The sequence below is a fragment of the Podarcis bocagei genome (assembly GCF_964188305.1).
Source record: "Podarcis bocagei genome assembly, chromosome: 14".
Taxonomy (NCBI): domain Eukaryota; kingdom Metazoa; phylum Chordata; class Lepidosauria; order Squamata; family Lacertidae; genus Podarcis; species Podarcis bocagei.
In genome coordinates this window covers 41,797,650-41,817,228 of record NC_138139.1, presented here as the reverse complement: position 1 = coordinate 41,817,228, position 19,579 = coordinate 41,797,650, and positions in this window count along the sequence as shown.

Here is a 19,579-nt window from a genome sequence, read left to right as displayed (position 1 = left end):
GGCTTGCAGCCTGAACCTGGCCTTAAACAATGAGAAAGGGAGAGGTCACCTAACAACATTGGGGAAAACTTTGGGTGGCGGGGATATAAGAAGACTGCTTAACCAGACCAATGGCACACCTGCTCCAGGAGTGGGAAAACCCCATGGTTGGGGGCCAAATGTGGCCCTCTGGGCATTTCTTTTGGGCCCTCAAGACTCTCTCCAGGTAGGGGTGGGAGGTCCTGTCAATTTCAGTTCTCTCTGTTTCTCCACATTTCTGCAGCGATCTGCAACAACAACGGCAACAAATCCTCATGAAAATTCACCCGCATTTTCGTGCAAATTCCTCCTAATAAACACAACTTTGTAAGCAGTTTTGGCCTCATGTACACATTTTTTTTGCAAGCAATGTATTTCATATGCTGTTTTCACTAATATATGCACATATTCCCTTTGTGTATCTCGGTGTCCTGATCACATGGTGCTTATTCAGACCCAGAGGTGCTCACACATTGCTCTTCCAATATTGACAGCTGAGCTCCATGTCTGGTTGTTGGGGGGGCGGGGATGTGGTTCTGATGTGGTTGGCACAATCAAAAGTACAGCCTCTCTTTGGTTGTTGGGGGGAAAATGTGGTTCTGATGTGGTTGGCACAATCAAAAGTACAGCCTCTCTTTGGTTGTTGGGGGAAAAATGTGGTTCTGATGTGGTTGGCACAATCAAAAGTACAGCCTCTCTTTGGTTGTTGGGGGAAAAATGTGGTTCTGATGTGGTTGGCACAATCAAAAGTACAGCCTCTCTTTGGTTGTTGGGGAAAAAATGTGGTTCTGATGTGGTTGGCACAATCAAAAGTACAGCCTCTCTTTGGTTGTTGGGGAAAAAATGTGGTTCTGATGTGGTTGGCACAATCAAAAGTACAGCCTCTCTTTGGTCCGTAACTGTAGTATGCCTTATTATTTATTACATTTATATACCTCCCTTCATCGTAACATCTGCATCCAAGAGTATTAAAAGAACTGGCAGATGTGATCTCAGAACCACTGGCAGTCATCTTCGAGAAATCCTGGAGAACAGGCGAAGTCCCGGCAGACTGGAGGAGGGCAAATGTTGTCCCTATTTTCAAAAAGGGGAAAAGAGAGGACCCAAATAATTACCGCCCAGTCAGTCTGACATCAATAGCAGGGAAGATTCTGGAGCAGATCATTAAGCAAACAGTCTGTGAGCACCTAGAAAGGAATGCTGTGATCACCAATAGTCAGCATGGATTTCTGAAAAATAAGTCATGTCAGACTAACCTGATCTCATTTTTTGACAGAATTACAAGCCTGGTAGATGAAGGGAACTCAGTGGATATAGCCTACCTTGATTTCAGTAAGGCATTTGACAAGGTGCCCCATGATATTCTTGTAAAGAAGCTGGTAAAATGCGGTCTTGACTCTGCTACCACTCAGTGGATTTGTAACTGGCTGACTGACCGAACCCAAAGGGTGCTCATCAATGGTTCCTCTTCATCCTGGAGAAGAGTGACTAGTGGGGTGCCACAGGGTTCTGTCTTGGGCCCGGTCTTATTTAACATCTTTATCAACGACTTGGATGATGGACTCAAGGGCATCCTGATCAAATTTGCAGATGACACCAAACTGGGAGGGGTGGCTAACACCCCAGAGGACAGGATCACACTTCAAAACGACCTTGACAGATTAGAGAACTGGGCCAAAACAAACAAGATGAATTTTAACAGGGAGAAATGTAAAGTATTGCACTTGGGCAAAAAAAATGAGAGGCACAAATACAAGATGGGTGACACCTGGCTTGAGAGCAGTACATGTGAAAAGGATCTAGGAGTCTTGGTTGACCACAAACTTGACATGAGCCAACAGTGTGACGCGGCAGCTAAAAAAGCCAATGCAATTCTGGGCTGCATCAATAGGAGTATAGCATCTAGATCAAGGGAAGTAATAGTGCCACTGTATTCTGCTCTGGTCAGACCACACCTGGAGTACTGTGTCCAGTTCTGGGCACCACAATTCAAGAAGGACACTGACAAACTGGAACGTGTCCAGAGGAGGGCAACCAAAATGGTCAAAGGCCTGGAAACGATGCCTTATGAGGAACGGCTAAGGGAGCTGGGCATGTTTAGCCTGGAGAAGAGGAGGTTAAGGGGTGATATGATAGCCATGTTCAAATATATAAAAGGATGTCACATAGAGGAGGGAGAAAGGTTGTTTTCTGCTGCTCCAGAGAAGCGGACACGGAGCAATGGATCCAAACTACAAGAAAGAAGATTCCACCTAAACATTAGGAAGAACTTCCTGACAGTAAGAGCTGTTCGACAGTGGAATTTGCTGCCAAGGAGTGTGGTGGAGTCTCCTACTTTGGAGGTCTTTAAGCAGAGGCTTGACAACCATATGTCAGGAGTGCTCTGATGGTGTTTCCTGCTTGGCAGGGGGTTGGACTCGATGGCCCTTGTGGTCTCTTCCAACTCTATGATTCTATGATTCTATGATTCTATCTCAGGGCAGTCCACGGGGCCTTACATGTGAATGAGGACTGTCCTCTTACCAGCTTAAAGAACATAAGGAGCAGAGGCAGACTTTGGTAATATGGCACCTTGAGTGAGGACAACATTTGGTGGCCCCCTCCCATATTTCTTATTTTCATCATAATTCCTTTTAGGACAGTTGCTTTTTAAATGGATCTTCTCATAATAATAATAAGTATTATTTTGTGGCCCCTTGGCTTGTCACCCTATGCTGGGGAATGGACCACACCACCCTAAATCCAGCGCTTTAAGGAGTTCCTAGCTGGGTTATCTAATCCAGCATCCTGTTCTTCAGAGCTGATTATTGGCCTATGAGAGGCCCCCAGCAGGCACTGAGCAAACAGCCCTCTCCTGACTTGTGGTTCCTCTGATAGTGAAATGACTACACAGCTCTCATGACAAGTAGCTGTCTAATGCTCTTAAAAGCTGTCCAGTAGCACTAGCATAAGCACTAGAAAAGCAGCATTCAATCATATCAGCCCCACTTGTCTTGCAGGCTGATCTCTCTCTCTCTCTCTCTCTCTCTCTCTCTCTCTCTCTCTCTCTCTCTCTCTCTCTCTCTCTTCAACGCCAGAAAAGCTGAAATAAGAAATTCAGGCCAAGCTCATTTGCTGAGGTCACTTCACAGCTAGTGCAGGGAAGAGGGAATGCGTCCGGTTTCGGCACCTGCGGGCTTGTTTTGTAACTAAGCAGTGACCCTTGATTGCAATATCTTGGCATCTGACTCACACACATACAAAAACTCCTGCCTTAAAGTGTCAGATCTAACACTGGAGCCAAACTGGAAGGAGACCTACCCGGATCTTGAGTTTGTTTTGTTTCTTTCCCCCCTGCAGCTTTGGGAGATGTTTCCTTAGTGGAGCCAAGCTGCAACAGCAGTAAGATTAATTTTGGGACAAGCACTTTATGGGCAATAGCCAGGGATCTAAGGAAATAGAGCAGTTCCCCATAGAGCATCTTCCCCAAGAAGATGTTTGATGTCTGGCTTTCCTTGAGTGGTGGTCACTGAGTTTACCATGGATATCCTTGGAGGTAAAATTGCTTCCTTTGGGAGGGAGGACAGGGATCCTGTTCCTTTAGCACAGGAGTGGGGAACCTCTGGCCCATGTGCAAATTTGGCCTGCCAGATCTCCTCCTTTGGCCTGCTAGGCTGTTGCGGTCAAGTCATTTCCTCCTGCCCTGCTCCTGACATAGTATGTGCTACCAGATAGAGAGGTGGAGTCCCAGGGCTGAAGGTCCTGATTTAGCTAGTAAGACTCACAAGTGGATATGTATTTGCACAGGCAGAACATGCCAGTGCAGAGGGGAATTATGACTGACCTAACTCCCCATGTAAGAATATAAGTGTGGGATAACCAGCTTCATATAACCAACATGATTAAGTCTAATGAATGCACGAAAGAGTTAATACCATAGAGAAAGCCAGTTCACTCCCTGTCACCTTGGGAGGAAGGTAATCAAGCCAATTGTACCTGAGTCTACCTGAGAAACTCAGCATATAAAGAAGTCTGAGCTGGTTTCTCCACGCTCAGACCGCGTGGTTCTAACAAGCCATTCTTGTGTTCCTTTTGCCAATAAATCAGGAACATTCACCACTGTAACTAAGCCAAGCTTTACTGCCTGTGCAACTTTTTCTGAATGCTGTATGGAAAAGCACATGAATCTGACCTTCGGAGAGTTTGTAAGTAAACCATTTTCAACTTACCAAACGTGTGGTCTTTTTCTATGCTAGGGAAGAGGAGAACTTTGGAAGGAACTTAGAAGGGCATATTTTAAAGATCAAACAGTTTATATTTCCACACTTTACCTTGCTGCATAATTTGTGGTTTTAAATCTCTGCTGGGGTTCTCCCACCAAAGTGTACCTAGATCTTGGCATCCAGTGAATTCTCCTTTTTTATACCTGTTTCTTTTTCCTTGCTACCAACGAGAAGAGCCTGCCGGTTCAGGCCAAAGGTCCATCTCCTCCAGCACCCTGTTCTCACAGGAGGCAACCAAAAGCCTGTTGGCAGCCTGAAAACTGGCTCCAAGCAAAAAGAGCAGCACCCCTCCCCCCCCATGGTTTCCAGCCGCTGGCATTCAGAAGCATTTATTTTTTTTTAAGTGTTTAAGATTTTTCCATGCTTTGTTTTATGAAGCTTTTCATGTACAGTGGTACCTCGGGTTAAGAACTTAATTCGTTCTGGAGGTCTGTTCTTAACCTGAAACTGTTCTTAACCTGAGGTACCACTTTACCTAATGGGGCCTCTCACTGCCGCCACGTCACCGCTGTGCGATATTTGTTCTCATCCTGAGGTAAAGTTCTTAACCCGAGGTACTATTTCTGGGTTAGCGGAGTCTGTAACCTGAAGCGTCTGTAACCCGAGGTACCACTGTATGTTATTTATTTATTGTTGGAAGTTGCTTTGGGTTGCAGTGGCAAAATTAGCAACTTAACAACAACAACAACAACAACAACAACAACAACAACAACAACAACAACAACAACTAGTAGCCACTGATAGCCTTATTCTCCATGAATTTGTTCAATCTGCTTTTAAAGGCATCCAAGCCAGTGGACATCACTGCCAGCTCATTTTGACGACTCATTTCTGTGGGCGCTGGGCTGGCCTGGCTCCCACCCCCGGACGGGCCGCAAGAGGACCGTGTGAGGAGGGCACTATGAGCTGGTGAAGCGAGCACTGGGGGGGGGGGATGGAGGGATTTTTTAAAAAAAAAGGGGGTTAAAAGGAGTAAAAGAGGCGGGCGGGCTTATCTCGACGATGGCCGCCAAAACGACACTTTTTTTTATCACCTCATTTTGAAATCAGCTGAGCCGCCATTTTGTGACAGAATCCATTTGGTGGAGCATGGGGTACTTTTGGGCTGTGTTCTGTAGGCCAGTGTTCACAAAGGGTTTGTTTTGGCTGGTATTGCTCATACTTGGAAGCTGACCTGTATCCCTACCATGGCAACAAACAGCAGTAGTAGTGGAGGCAGAAAATGACAGAGCTTGAGTTTCCAGATGACTTGGCATTGCCTTTCTGTATAATTTACTAAATGAGGCAGAGGCAAACTGTGCCTGATCCAGACCTCTTAATAATAATAATAATAATAATAATAATAATAATAATAATAATAAAGGTTCTTTCTCACAGCCATCTGCTTTTGCTGAAGGTACGACTTGCTGCCTGATCGCTTAATGTTTGCATCTTTTTGGCTGCTGTTTGAGAAACTTGGGGAAAGGATGAATTTCTCTGCCAAACCCCTCCAACGTTGATGATGATTGATTTTTTTTAATGGAGGCCGTATCCAATGCATGGAGTAATTTAACAAGCATCGCAGACAGTCATTGTGATTGCCTAGTAATTGCTGCAATTGCATGATGTAGGCAATTTACTTTGCAAAATGTTTTGTGAGAATCATACAAAAATATTTGTATGGAGAAGTATATTGTGAAATTCAGAGAAGTGTGAGTTCCAAAGGAGGACTGTGTTTCGTGAATTGGTTCAATAAGTGCAAATTAGGGAGTTTCTCGTTAAAATGTGAACGATCTCAAATTCTTCTTGCTTTCTTAGGTTAGACAGAGAGCAGATAACTGAACGAAGCAGAGAGTCCTATCCCTCCCTACTCCTGAGTCCTGTACCAACAATCTAACCACTATACCATACAGCCTTTCTTTTCGCAAATCAGTGTGGCGCTCTCTGTCCTTTCTAAACTGGAAAAGTCTACACAACAGTGGCGTAGCGTGGGGGGTGCAGGGGGTGCCGGCCGCACCGGGCGCAACATCGGGGGGGGGGGCTCGCACTCGCAGCTCTCTGCCCCTACCTGACTCACTCACTCTCTCTCACTGCAGTCCTGGCTGTGCGAATCCGATCCGAGCCGCTGGGTCGCCGCCCACTGTGGAGGGGGTGGGTGCCAGGCGTGCGGTGCGGAGAGAGAGCAAGGGACTATCTGGGGGAGGGACAGTGCAGCGGCCGCCCAGCGCAGCGCTGAGCGCAGGAGAGAACCACACCAGACCAGACCAGGCAGCAGCAAGAAGAAGCTAGCAGCGGCGGCAGGTTAGGGGTTAGGGGGCGCAAATTACTTGCCTTGCCCCGGGTGCTGACAACCCACGCTACGCCGCTGCTACACAATATGCTTTTTGGTGCTTTTACACTTTTATAGCACAAACATGGTGTCATCCCCCACCCCAAAATATTTTATTAGAAACTATATTTTGTGGCAAGGGATATGGACTTAAATGGATGCAGTATTCCCCCCCCCCCCATGTTAAGTTCCTCCACGAATGAACTGGTGATTTGTGTTGACTCCTGTAAAAAGAGGAAGCTATTGGGTTCCCATTTAATTGACTTGATTGGAACCAGTCTTAGTGTGTCTGACAGGGCCAGGCCTTGCGGTGAATGTGACCTCATTTCGCACTGTCACTTTGATTGCCAAATTGTACCTCTTTAAGAACCTTGTTTGTGCTGCATTAAAAACCCAAGTTGCACTATTGGTTTTACGGTATAGGTTTCCTTCTGCTGCTTGTTTAACATGTGGCAGCTACAATTAGAAGGCTACAAGGGGAACCTGCAACAAAATGCCAGAGTGTATTCTCACCTCTTAATAGGCATACAGTACTTGTATTCAGGACTCCAGCCACTCAGTCATGCTGCTATCCAACATGCTGGTCACTTTCCTTCCCCTCTTGCCTGCTGCAAGTTTTCGTTTTTCCTTTTTTTATATATAATAATTTTTATTAGATTTTCCATTTTACCATTTGAAATAAACATTTTACAAATTTTAAAATATCCAATGACTTCCCTTCTTCTCTTTCTGTGGTTCATTTTACATATCATACATCCCAGCATATTTTACTATAACCATTCAAATCAGTTTTCCACTTTTACATCCATCAAAAATTATTTATCTTAATGCTGCCAGCGTTTTCAGCTGTATACAGTTATGTTTCACATATTCAATAAATGTTTTCCTATGTGTTAAATCTGCAAGTTGTGCATAGTCTGTCAATTTACTCTTTCGTTGGGACTTCGCTAACTCTCCATTTTGGGGCTAACAAAACATGGGCCACAGTTGTTGCATACATAAATAACCTTTTGTGACTCCTGGGCATTTCAGTCTAGGTTATCCCCAACAAAAATGACTCTGGTTTTTGGGGGGGAAAGTAGTTTTGAACATTTCCCCCAATTTATTATAAATCATTTCCCAATAGTTTTCGGCTTTTCCCCCCAACTGACAGGCAGCATTCTGTGACTACTACCAAGCATGCCCACCTGTCATCAAGTTGTTGTTGTTGTTGTTGTTGGGTGTCCTATTATGTTTTTAAAATGTTTCTCTGGTGGTCCCTTGTTTCTCCTGAGCATGCTGATACCTGAATTTGTCTTGTTTCTCATTGGTGCAGTTGAACTATGATCCTTTTGTCACTTAGCATCTGAGTTCACTCTTAGATAGGTGTGTGTGTGTGTGTGTGTGTGTGTGTGTGTGTGTGTGTGTGTGTTTCTTGGGCTGTGAATTATAAGGCTGTATCTGCACTGAAAGCACATAGTACAGCCATAATACCACAGGTCAGGTTAACCTAAGCAGATTGCATTTCTTTTTCTTTCTTTAATATAATTCTTTATTGGAATTTTTTTTTACAACATAACATAAACCCCCACCCCCCAATACAGAAATCCACCCTCATTAAACGTGAACATAACATACAATAAATAAATCTTTCGCCTTATACTAAGCAGATTGCATTTCAACCTTGACATTTACTCATGTAAACTAATAAGCAGATCGCATCTGAAATGAATTCCTGTTCTGTCCTTGTAAAGGGTTTAAAAGATGGGGATAATAATACCCCCTACGACTCTAAGGCTATGCCTTTGAAAGTGCCAACGATGCTTTAATTTAAGATGGCAGGCAATAACAAGAGTAAACAAACTTTTACTCAGAGTAGACTCATTGAAATTAATGGCTGTTACTAACTTAGGCCCATTGATTTTAATGAGTCTGCGCTGAGTAAAAGTTAAATACAGCCCTAAGTGTATTGAGTGTATAATTACTGAAGAAGATATTTATGCCTTTTAATGTGCCTATCTTATGTCTCATGTTCTGGCCCCCAGGCGTCTGGGTCTGGCCTTTGGAACGCTCCCCAGACTTTGCCTCACTGGTCCTGCTTCCCATCCCAAGTGAAATGTGTCCTTGAACTCTGGCGATGTTGTTTGCCTTGGTGGAAGAAAGGGACAGGTATGTGCAGGAGCCAGCCACTGTTACAAAGGTATTCATTGCTCTTCCCACTCTTGCCTCCGGCCCTGTGCAACACTGGCATGTGGCCCCTGGAAAGCTGCCTGGAAGAGCCTCCCCACCCCTGCTGTAATCCATAGGGTACCATAAATCTGCTGGCCTTTAGGATGCCGCGAGATACCTTTCCTCCAGAGGATGTTTCTGTGACCCTTTTGCAATCTGTAGCTACTGGGCCACTTCTTTTAAAACTCCGCTGTATGAAAATTATATACATTGAGTTGGTACAGATTTGCCACTCAGTGACCCCTTCAGTCAATGTCTTTTCATTCTGTGACTCACTCACAGTGTGAACCAAAAAATAATGGTGTTTTCAAGGACTGTTAGGTAATATGAAAACTGGCTAGGGTTGGATCTGTGCTCTATACATGTAGGTGATGAGGTTTGGAGGCTGGTTACTGGATCAGGCCAAAGGGCCATAAAATTCAGCATCCTCTTCTCACAGTAGCCTATAGGATGCCTATGGGTTGTTTGCAAGAAGGAACTGTGAGCACAACAGCCCACTCCCCACATTTGATTCCCAGTTACAGTGATGCAGAAGAGGAGTGGGGGTCTTGTTGCCTGGGCAACTGGCAGTTCTCCCAGTGGTGTCCCACTGGTGCTGTTTTGAATGACATATTTACATGAAATCATAGAGTTGGACACGGGTGGTGCTGTGGGTTAAACCACAGAGCCTAGGATTTGCCAATCAGAAGGTCAGCAGTTCAAATCCCCGTGACGGGGTGAGCTCCCGTTGCTGGGTCCCTGCTCCTGCCAACCTAGCAGTTCGAAAGCACGTCAAAGTGCAAGTAGATAAATAGGTACTGCTCCGGCAGGAAGGTAAATGGCGTTTCCGTGCGCTGCTCTGGTTCACCAGAAGCGGCTTAGTCATGCTGGCCACATGACCCGGAAGCTGTACGCCGGCTCCCTTGGCCAATAAAGCGAGATGAGCGCCGCAACCCCAGAGTTGGTCACGACTGGACCTAATGGTCAGGGGTCCCTTTACCTTACCTATAGAGTTGGAAGGGACCCTATGGGTCATCTAGTCCAGCCCCCTGCAATGCAGGAATATGCAGCTGTCCCTTACTGGGGGTCGAACCTGCAACCTTGGTGTTATCAACACCATGCTCTAACCAACGGTGCTTTCCAAGCATGCAGTTTGTAGCATCTTAAGTAGAGAGCAGTTGGTGCACGATGCCCCGTCGTCTCTCGGCTCTCCTTCGCCTGGAAATAACGCAACACAAAATCGATGGTGGTTGCCTGCCTCAGTTTGCCGAGCAGGGAAAAGCAAAAGCATTTTTAACGCAGCTCTGTTTTCAGGGATTTTCATGGTTACGACTGTGTGGCGTCGTAAAAGGGCATGTGCTTCTCATTTGCTTCATGGCTACTGTACTTGTTGTGGGTCTGGGGAGAGAGAACTGGAGTGTTCGCTCCATTAAAGTTCAAACCACTTGATTTCAAAGGAGGCGTGCTGTTAAAACCAAGCACTCATAACAAAACTTAATTGCTGGATCTATACTGTGGGATGCTTTAGGTGCACTGGGCCTCATTAGCAAATATTAGCTTGACTAACCACTCGAGTGGAAGCCTACTACTTAGCGCCCTATTAAAACAAGAACCTCGCCATGATCAATAAAGCTTTCGTGAAATCTGGCACGCCAAGCACAGTGCTGCTGGATCAGGCCAGGGGCCCATCTAGCTAGCATCCTGTTCTCACAGTGGCCAATCAGATGCCTCAGGGAAGCCCCCAAGCAGTGCAATAGTGCTCTCTCACCTGGCAACTGTCATTTGGGTTGCTGATCATGGCTCAGCACAGGGCTGCCAGAGCCTTATCTCTCCCCTTCTGATGGGGAGAGGAAATAGAACCTTCATATTAGAATTGATACGATCATCTTTATTTTCATTGTCCCATAAAGAACAACAAAATTGAAAAAATCTACACCAGACATTCAAAAACCAACAAGCTTGCTATCCCAGCTATCCCAGCCTGGTTAAGGTAAAGGTAAAGGGACCCCTGACCATTAGGTCCAGTCGTGGCCGACTCTGGGGTTGCAGCACTCATCTCGCTTTCCTGGCCAAGGGAGCCGGCGTACAGCTTCCGGGTCATGTGGCCAGCATGACTAAGCCGCTTCTGGCGAACTAGAGCAGCACACGGAAATGCTATTTACCTTCCCGCCGGAGCGGTACCTATTTATCTATTTGCACTTTGACGTGCTTTCGAACTGCTAGGTTGGCAGGAGCAGGGACCGAGCAACGGGAGCTCACCCCGTCACGGGGATTCGAACCGCCGACCTTCTGATCGGCAAGTCCTAGGCTCTGTGGTTTAACCCACAGCGCCACCCACGTCCCTTCACCTCACAGGGTAGTTGGGGTTAAATGAGGAGGGGGAGGAGAACTGGGTACAACCCAATGAGTTCTTTGGAGAAAAATGTGGACTATAAATGCAACAAACAAATAATAATAGGGGTATCCTAACACCTCTCAGCACCCATAACAAACTACACTGCCCACGATTCCCTATCTCCCCAGCCTGGTTAACCCCCTAAAACTCTGATACCCCATAATTAAATACAATATACTCCCACAGAGACTACCTTAAACTGCGTTTAAACCAAAATCGCATTTGGATAAAAACTGTTTCTCAGGCAGCTAGTCCTAGTCTTTATAACCCTGTACCTTTTTCCAGAAGGCAGAAGCTGAAAGAAATCATTTCCGGGGTGCGCACTATCCTGTGCTATCTCTGCAGCTTTCTTATGGAACCTGGAAGCATAGATTTGATCTAATCATAGACTCATAGAGCTGGAAGGAAACCTGAGGAATATCTAGTCCAACCCCTGCAATGCAGGAATATGCAGCTGCAGCAAGAGTCCCTCTTGCAGCTCGTGTGTGCAAATAAGGGGAGGTGGGACAGGCATGAACAGCCAAACTGAGCAAGATATAACCCCTCCTTCATGAAATGAACAGAGGCTTAAATCCTGCAGCATTGGTTGTGCTTAGCTTTTCCCTACTGCATGTGCAGCCAGTACAGAATTTAACCCTGCCCTCCAACTCAAGGATGGCACCAGCTGATTGATAGGTGGGCAGGTTTGGGCAGGTCAAATTGGACTCCCCAGTGGGCCAAGATTGGCCCAAGGGCTGGTGGTTCCCCACCCTGATGTCTCTAATGGAGCGGCCTCTAGCCCACAAAAACAAAGGACACAATAAACCTATTAGTCTTTTAAAGTGCCCCCAAACTCTTTTTGGTGTTTTGTTGTAACAGATTGACAAAACGGCCCCTCTGGAATTTGTTGACTTTGTTGAATTCATAGAAGATAAGTCTATCACGGGATACTAGGCATGGTGGCCATGCTCTGTCCTATGGCTGGAGGCAGTAATGCTCCCGAAAATCAGTTGCTGGAGATCACAGGGAGGGAGAGATGCTCAAATCCTGCTCCAGGGTTTCTCAGGGGCATCCTGTTGGCCAGTGTGAGAATAGGAGGCTGGATGAGATGGGCCTCATCCAGCAGTCTCTTTTTATGTCACTACGTTGCAGAATTCAAGAGAAAAACATGACATCCTACACCTGAAAAGCACAGATCCACCACTATCCAGTTTTCAAGTTAACTAGCTGTGCTTGAGGTAGACCCATTGAAATTAATGGGCATGACTAATTTAGGCTCATTAATTTCAATAGGTCTAACACTGAGCAGGACATAGTTGACTACAACTCTTGGTAGCTGCGAAACAATGAAACTTTTGCAAAAATGAAATTGTAACTTTTAACAATGTGAGCTAAGGATTACATAAATGTGAATCATTCACTGAACGAGTTTGTTTTGTTTTTTATCCTCAAATACCTGAGCCAGCCTTGCCCAACCTAGTGCCCTCCAGATTACTGTCACATTACTGCAACACACATCGGTCCCAGCTAGCGTGGCCAACTGTCGGCCATGATGAGATATGTAGCTTAATATCTGGAGGGTGTCAGGCTAAGGAAAACTGGACTACAGTTGCCAAAAAAAGTTAGAACAGAAATAAAGTAAAGCAACAAGCGGCTATGGGGAAAGGCAGTTTTTAAAGGCAGTTGCGCTAAGAAAGCAGTAGTAGGCCAATTTAAACAATTGTCATCAGATGATCAGGTATTAACTAATGTCCTGATACTAAAACATTTCAATAATAACTAGCTGTACTTGAAAATGCAGTTACTTTCTGCAGAAATGTAGTGGTAGCCAGGAACTCTGGTGGCTTTAAGAGAAGAGTAGACAAATGCACAGAGGGTAAAGCTATCAGAGGCTACTTGCCATCATGATAGCTGTATTCTACATCCACTGTTGGCATCCCTCTGAATACCTGTTGCTGGGAATCTCAGGTGTGGGGGGAGGGATGCTGATGCCTTTAGGTTCTGCTTCCAGGCTTCCTATGAGGATCTGGTTGGCCACTGTGGGAGCAGGATGCTGGAGACTGGCCTGATCCAGCAGGCTCTGCTTGTGTTCTTACGGTATGTGCTATTGAGAGTGGTCCAACAGAGTTGGAATATTGGTCTATCAAGCTCAGTATTGTCTATACGAGGGTTTCCCAAATCTGGGTCTCCAGCTGTATTTGGACTACAACTCCCATCTTCCCTAGCTGGCAGGACCAGTGGTCAGGGATGATGGGAATGGTGGTCCAAATACAGCTGGAGATCCAGATTTGGGAAACTCTGGCCTATCCTAACTGGCAGTGGCCCTGCAGGGATTCAGAGAGGAGTCTTCACCAGCCTTACTTTAAGAAGTCAAGGAATTATTATTATTATTAATTACACCCCGGCTGCCTGGCTGGGTTTCCCCAGCCACTCTGGGCGGCTTCCAACACATATGAAAACATAATAAAACACCAGACATTGAAGCTGGGACCTTCTACATACATGCAAAGCACACATTCTGCCATAGAACTGTGGATCTGATTTCCTTTTGAGATAACCAGATCGTAACCGAGACAAGTTGACCTGCCAGATAATGACGGCATGATCTCAGATAAAATGATTTATGAATTGCTTCCACCTGCTGCCTCCCCCTCCCCCCGTGAACTGAAGTCATTCTGGAGGGTCTCGTGGTAAACAAAGAGTTGGAGGAGAAGCACCATCAAGCAATGCAGAGCTGGCTGGAGATTCCTTATTTCACAAGGGAGGAGAACAGCTGGAGGTAATTCTGAATCTAGTGAGCTCTAAATTACTTTCCATTGGGGTTCGTTTATTCCTTTTGAAGGCCGGCACAGTGGAATGTCTTCCATCAAAGTTTCATCATGATAGAAGTCCCATCTGGTATGAAGGAAATGTTGTGAAGAGACTCAGGAGGCCACCAAAGCACATTTCTAGTTTCCAAGCATCCAAGATGTTAAAAAAAAGGGGAGAGAGAGAGGAAGGGGGACTATTAGAACAGCTAATGATTTTGTTGTCCTAATAACAACCTGATTTCTGCACTGGAACAAGTTTCACAGTTTTCTTGCAATCAAAGGATATGGTTGCCATGCTCCCCCAAATTGCACTGCGATGAACCCGTTGTCTGATGTTGCTCCACAGTGGCATCTAGAGCAACTGGGATGTTGCATCCTTGTCGTGAACCCTGAATAGATAGCTGCCAACTGTCCAGAGTCTTCAAGAAGGTGGAGCTAACTCTAAGTAAATTTCTGATGGACCACAGAGATCACAGACATGAGAGATGGAGCAAATTTTGTTGTGTTTGAGTCAAACAGCAATCTGTATCCACACTCCAAGGCTGGCTTTTACTTGTCTCAGATTCCCACGAAAGTTACGTTTTGATGACTTTGTGGCAAAAGGCGGATAAAGCATCTAATAAAATAATAAATAACTAAACAGTGCCGTTTCAACGCCAGGTAAAAACATGGCTATTTATCCAATCATTTGGTGAAAACGCTGTCCCTCGCTTGTCTAATGATATAATTATGTTGCTAATATTTTGGTACTGGTATAATATTCCACCCTTCCTGAGGTCCTGCTAAAGAGAAACAAGAGGGCTTTGGCTCTTGTGAAAAAATTTCCCCAATATGTCCTTTTTCATATCTACTGCCTTAAAAAAAAAACAACTTCTGGGCACCTTCCTCAGAATGTAAAGACAGAATTATTTAGGCCAGCCATGGGGGATTTGTGGCCTTTCAGACGTTGCTTAACTACAACTCCCATCATCCTTGCTGGCTGGGGCTGATGGGTGTTGTAGTCCAACAGCAACCGGTGGGCCACAGGTTTCCTATCCCTGATTCATCCTGTGTCATTTCTGCCAAATGCGCTCTTTGTGCCCTTCAGCTCTGCATATTCTATCAGGGCCTTCTCAACACTGGCTCCGGCCTGGTGGAATGCTCTGTCTCATGAGACCAGGGCCCTGCGGGATCTGATTTCTTTCCGCATGGCCTGTAAGACAGAGTTGTTCCACCTGGCCTTTGGCTTAGAATCAGTTTGATTCCTTCCCCCTCTTTCTTTTTCCTTTCTCCTCCTATGAAGAGGCTGCATCCCAATGTTTTAATGTTGTATTTTAATCTTGTTTTTAAATTGTATTTCAATCAACTTGTTTTTATTATTGGTTGTTAGCTGCCCTGATCCCGGTCTTGGCTGGGGAGAGCGGGGTATAAATATAATAATAATAATAATAATAATAATAATAATAATAATAATAATCATTATTATTATTATTATTATTATTATTATTATTATTATTACCTGTACCCTTTATATAACTCGTAATTTTGTGCTTTTTATTCTGTTTGTGCCATTTATATGCTCTGTTGTGTTAATGGTTCCATTTGCACAAATTACACTGCCTGGATGCAGTGGCGTAGCGTGGGGGGTGCAGGGGGGGCCGGCCGCACCGGGCGCAACATCTGGGGGTTAGGGTTAGGGGGCGCAAATCCACGGGTTAGGGGGCGCAAATCCACGGGTTAGGGGGCACAAATTACTTGCCTTGCCCCGGGTGCTGACAACCCATGCTACGCCACTGCCTGGATGACTTCTGGTAGCTATCATAGGCTATTTGCATAGGTGATGTAATTAGGTGTCTGTTTGCGCTTGCTGTAAATACGGCTGTGTGGAATGCAGCATGCACCTTGGGTGGAAAGATAATAAGTGGGTGTGTACTTCAGTTTGAAGTCCGAAGCAGCCCTATGTTCCAATGGATAGAGGAGGTTGGCCCACTAGAGCAGATGGGGCATGGCCAAACCAACCTCAGCCTGTCCTCAGCCAGCCAATTGTCATGGACTGGTTGGACACAGAGGAATGGTTGGAGGAGCCACCTGAGGAACCCCCAAGCGAAGAAGGCTCAGAGCCTGGGGAGTAGTGCTGGGACAATGATGATTGGTCAGAGGGAGAAGACTGGGAAGAGGGGGTTCGGAAGATGTAGAAGTAACAGGGCTTAGTGAGCTGGGAGACTCAGTGGCAGAGATAAGTCCAGAATAGAGCCAGAAGCTGAAAGGTGGGAGGAGAGAGGCTAAGAGGCAGAGATGAATCAAGCTAGTGAAGAGTCACAGGTGTCTCCCCCTCTTGCTATGATAAGCTCCCCTCCCTGTTGTCTCCCAGAACCTGAAAGAGGCATGAAAAGAGCGGAGGAGAGATTGGCAACATGCTGACATAGTCTCCAGTTGCTTGAGAAACACCCCTGGAGAGGAGGATACTTCGGCAGCTGTGGGGAGACCTTCAGTCTCAGCAACTGCTTCATAGGGGCAAGACCGACCAGAGACGAGTTGCCGGTGGAAGCTGGAGGCCTGTTCACCATTAGGTTCAGCAGCATCTGATTGTGCCATTTCCACCTCAGTCGTGGTGCTCTGGATTTCTATTCAGTGCAGTCCCTAAGGGGTGGGGGAAGGAGAGAGATGTCTCCATCTCAATGCGCCACAGATAAGGTTATCTTAACATGACATGGCTCTTGGGAAAGCTCTTATTCTTTTGCTTCAGACAGGAGCCTTGGCATTGCGGGCCGAGCCTTAGACTGTATAGATCTCGAGTAATGGATGTGCTATTTTCAGACTGTAGGTAGTGGGCAGATTACTGCACACAGCTGCCAATCTTCTCCTCTTGAGTCATAAACAATATTATCTATCTCTTGTGTTTGCTTTACAAACTAGATTTCTGTGTGCTTTCATGGAGCGAGAGGTTGTGCCTAAGAAGACACAAATGTTTTCACAAGAACTTGCTTATGTACATGTGTATTTGTTTATTTTATTTTGAATATAAAATTATTTATTTTATTTATTATTTATTTTGAATGTAAAAATTGATTTCAGAAGTTTTTATTTATTTATTTAAATCCTGGGATCATGTGAAAGGAAGATAAAAGGGAGTTTTTAGAGCTGAATCCCTTTGGGTAGCTTGGAAGTTATATCAAACCACTAATAATCAAGGCTGGAGATGCTTCTGGGCTGTCAGCAGTGCCAGATTTATGTATAAGCTAAACAAGCTATAGCTTAGGGCCCCACTCTCTTGGGGCCCCCCAAAAATCCAGGAAAACCTGGATGTACATTTCCAAAATATAAGATAAAAAACAAATAAAATAAAACCTACATACAGCAACAGTGTTTTGTGTTGTGTAGGCTCCTAGGATGTAAGTAATGGCCCCCATCTGCTAGCCTGCTCCTTAAAATATCGCTGGTTTGCTCATTTATAGATATAGGGTGCCTACATTTTGCATGGATTGGTTATTTTGTTATGTGCAAATGGCTTTAGATGCCCATTAGGTCCATAATTTACCATATAGCATATATTCAACACAAAAACCAGCAACAATTTGTTGTTGACGAAGGACAGCTGGACATATAAAGGGCCCCATTACCTTCAGTAGCTTAGGGCATCATCAAACCTAAACCCAGCCCTGGCTGTCAGTATTTTGCAGTGAATTTTGAGGGAACCCCCTGGGCAGATTTAGGGGGTTCATGGGGAGAGGGAGGGGAAGTTCCACTGCACAGCTAAAAGTCCTTGCACTGATGCAACAAGTGAGTTGAATGCCGCTCAGTGTACTGTATTTAAACCTTCCTAAGTGCACTAGTATAAATAAAGAAGGCGCCACAAGATTGCTTCCTTTGTACGAAAAGGAGGGGGGAGGCAGATTTCCCCTTCCCCACTGTTCAGATGACTCATCCAGAGTTGCTTGCCATCATTCTGTTTTTTAGCAATATCTCCAAATTGATTCTTCTCCTGGGTTCAGTTGCTTAGCAGCCACCTCTTGACTTGTGTGATTAGTCTGGGAGCAAAGTGCTCAGAGATTACCTGAATTGCCTGATGAATAACAGTTTAAGGTTTTTATTTTTAAAGACCGGGCACCGTTAGGGATGGGCAGATCTGTCCATCTCAGTTTCTCCTTGTTTCCATCCCCCCACCTCAATACTGAGTTCAATTCTCGGCATTTCTATATCAGTTTTCAAATTCTTTTTATTTATTTCTGAAAATGTCAATACGAACATTTATCAGAGGTTTAGCGAGCATTTCTCCTAATATACATACTTTTGGAAGCAATTTCCTCTGACTAAAATGCATGTCATTTTTACTAATCTATGCATTTTATGCAAAATTTTTGCCAATATATGCATTTCTGTGCATATTACATAGAGAAAATTCCATTGCAAAATGTCCCCTCCTTGACCAGGGTGCAGGATGCCAGACCTTTACCCCAGATGGAGCCTGACGACCTAAAGCATGAGCTATAAAGTGTGCACCGTATTTTTCGCCCCATAGGACGCACCGCCCCATAGGATGCACCTAGGTTTTTTGGGGGGGGGGAATAAAGAAAAATATATATATTCCCCCCCCCAGGCACGGGGCTGGCGCAGGGGAAGCCCGAGCTTCCCCCGACCGCAGCCCCCAGAACAGCCTGCTATCCACAAGCCTATGGAGGCGTGAAGCCCAGGAGCGCTCTTTAGCGCGCCCCAGGCTTCGGAGTGCAGGCAGCTCTGCGCAACCCTCGGGAGCCCGGCGTGGGCTCCCTAGGGTTGTGCAGTGCTTCATGAAGCCTGGAGAGCAAGAGGGGTGGGTGCGCACCGACCCCTCTCGCTTTCCAGGCTTCAGCGAAAGCCTGTATTTGCCCCATAGGACGCACACACATTTCCCCTTCATTTTTGAAGTGGAAAAAGTGCGTCCTATAGGGCAAAAAATACGGTAAGTAGATTATAAAACTTGCTGATATTATTAGCATAAGAGAAAGTAGGGAAAGAGAGAACTGTTTGGTTGAAGAGTTTCTGTCTTACTGAAATGAAAAAAAATATCCAAGATGCTTTGAAGTCTTTTATGTTGTTGAGAAAGATATACAGTGGTACCTCGGGTTACATACGCTTCAGGTTACAGACGCTTCAGGTTACAGACTCTGCTAACCCAGAAATAGTGCTTCAGGTTAAGAACTTTGCTTCAGGATGAGAACAGAAATCGTTCTCTGGCGGCGCAGCAGCAGCGGGAGGCCCCATTAGCTAAAGTGGTGCTTCGGGTTAAGAACAGTTTCAGGTTAACTACGGACCTCCAGAATGAATTAAGTACTTAACACGTGGTACCACTGTAAAATCAAATGTTAAAGGTTATTTTTTAGGTCAGAGAAATAACTATTTTGTTGAAAGCTTCTTTAACTGAGAAAATTTAATTGTAAAAATCAGTTTACACATACAGTATTGTATAGTTGTAGGATTTACTATAATTTTGGATTATGTAAAACATGTACTTATTTCTAATTTCATATGCGTATATTTCATACATACATAGCCTAATGAGTCTGCCGCACAACCTCGTTTATTGCATCCGAAAGGGGATGTTCTAATTCCTTCATGATGGTTTTATAATGTTCTGCAGTGAAGCCTTGTGCTGCAGGTGTGC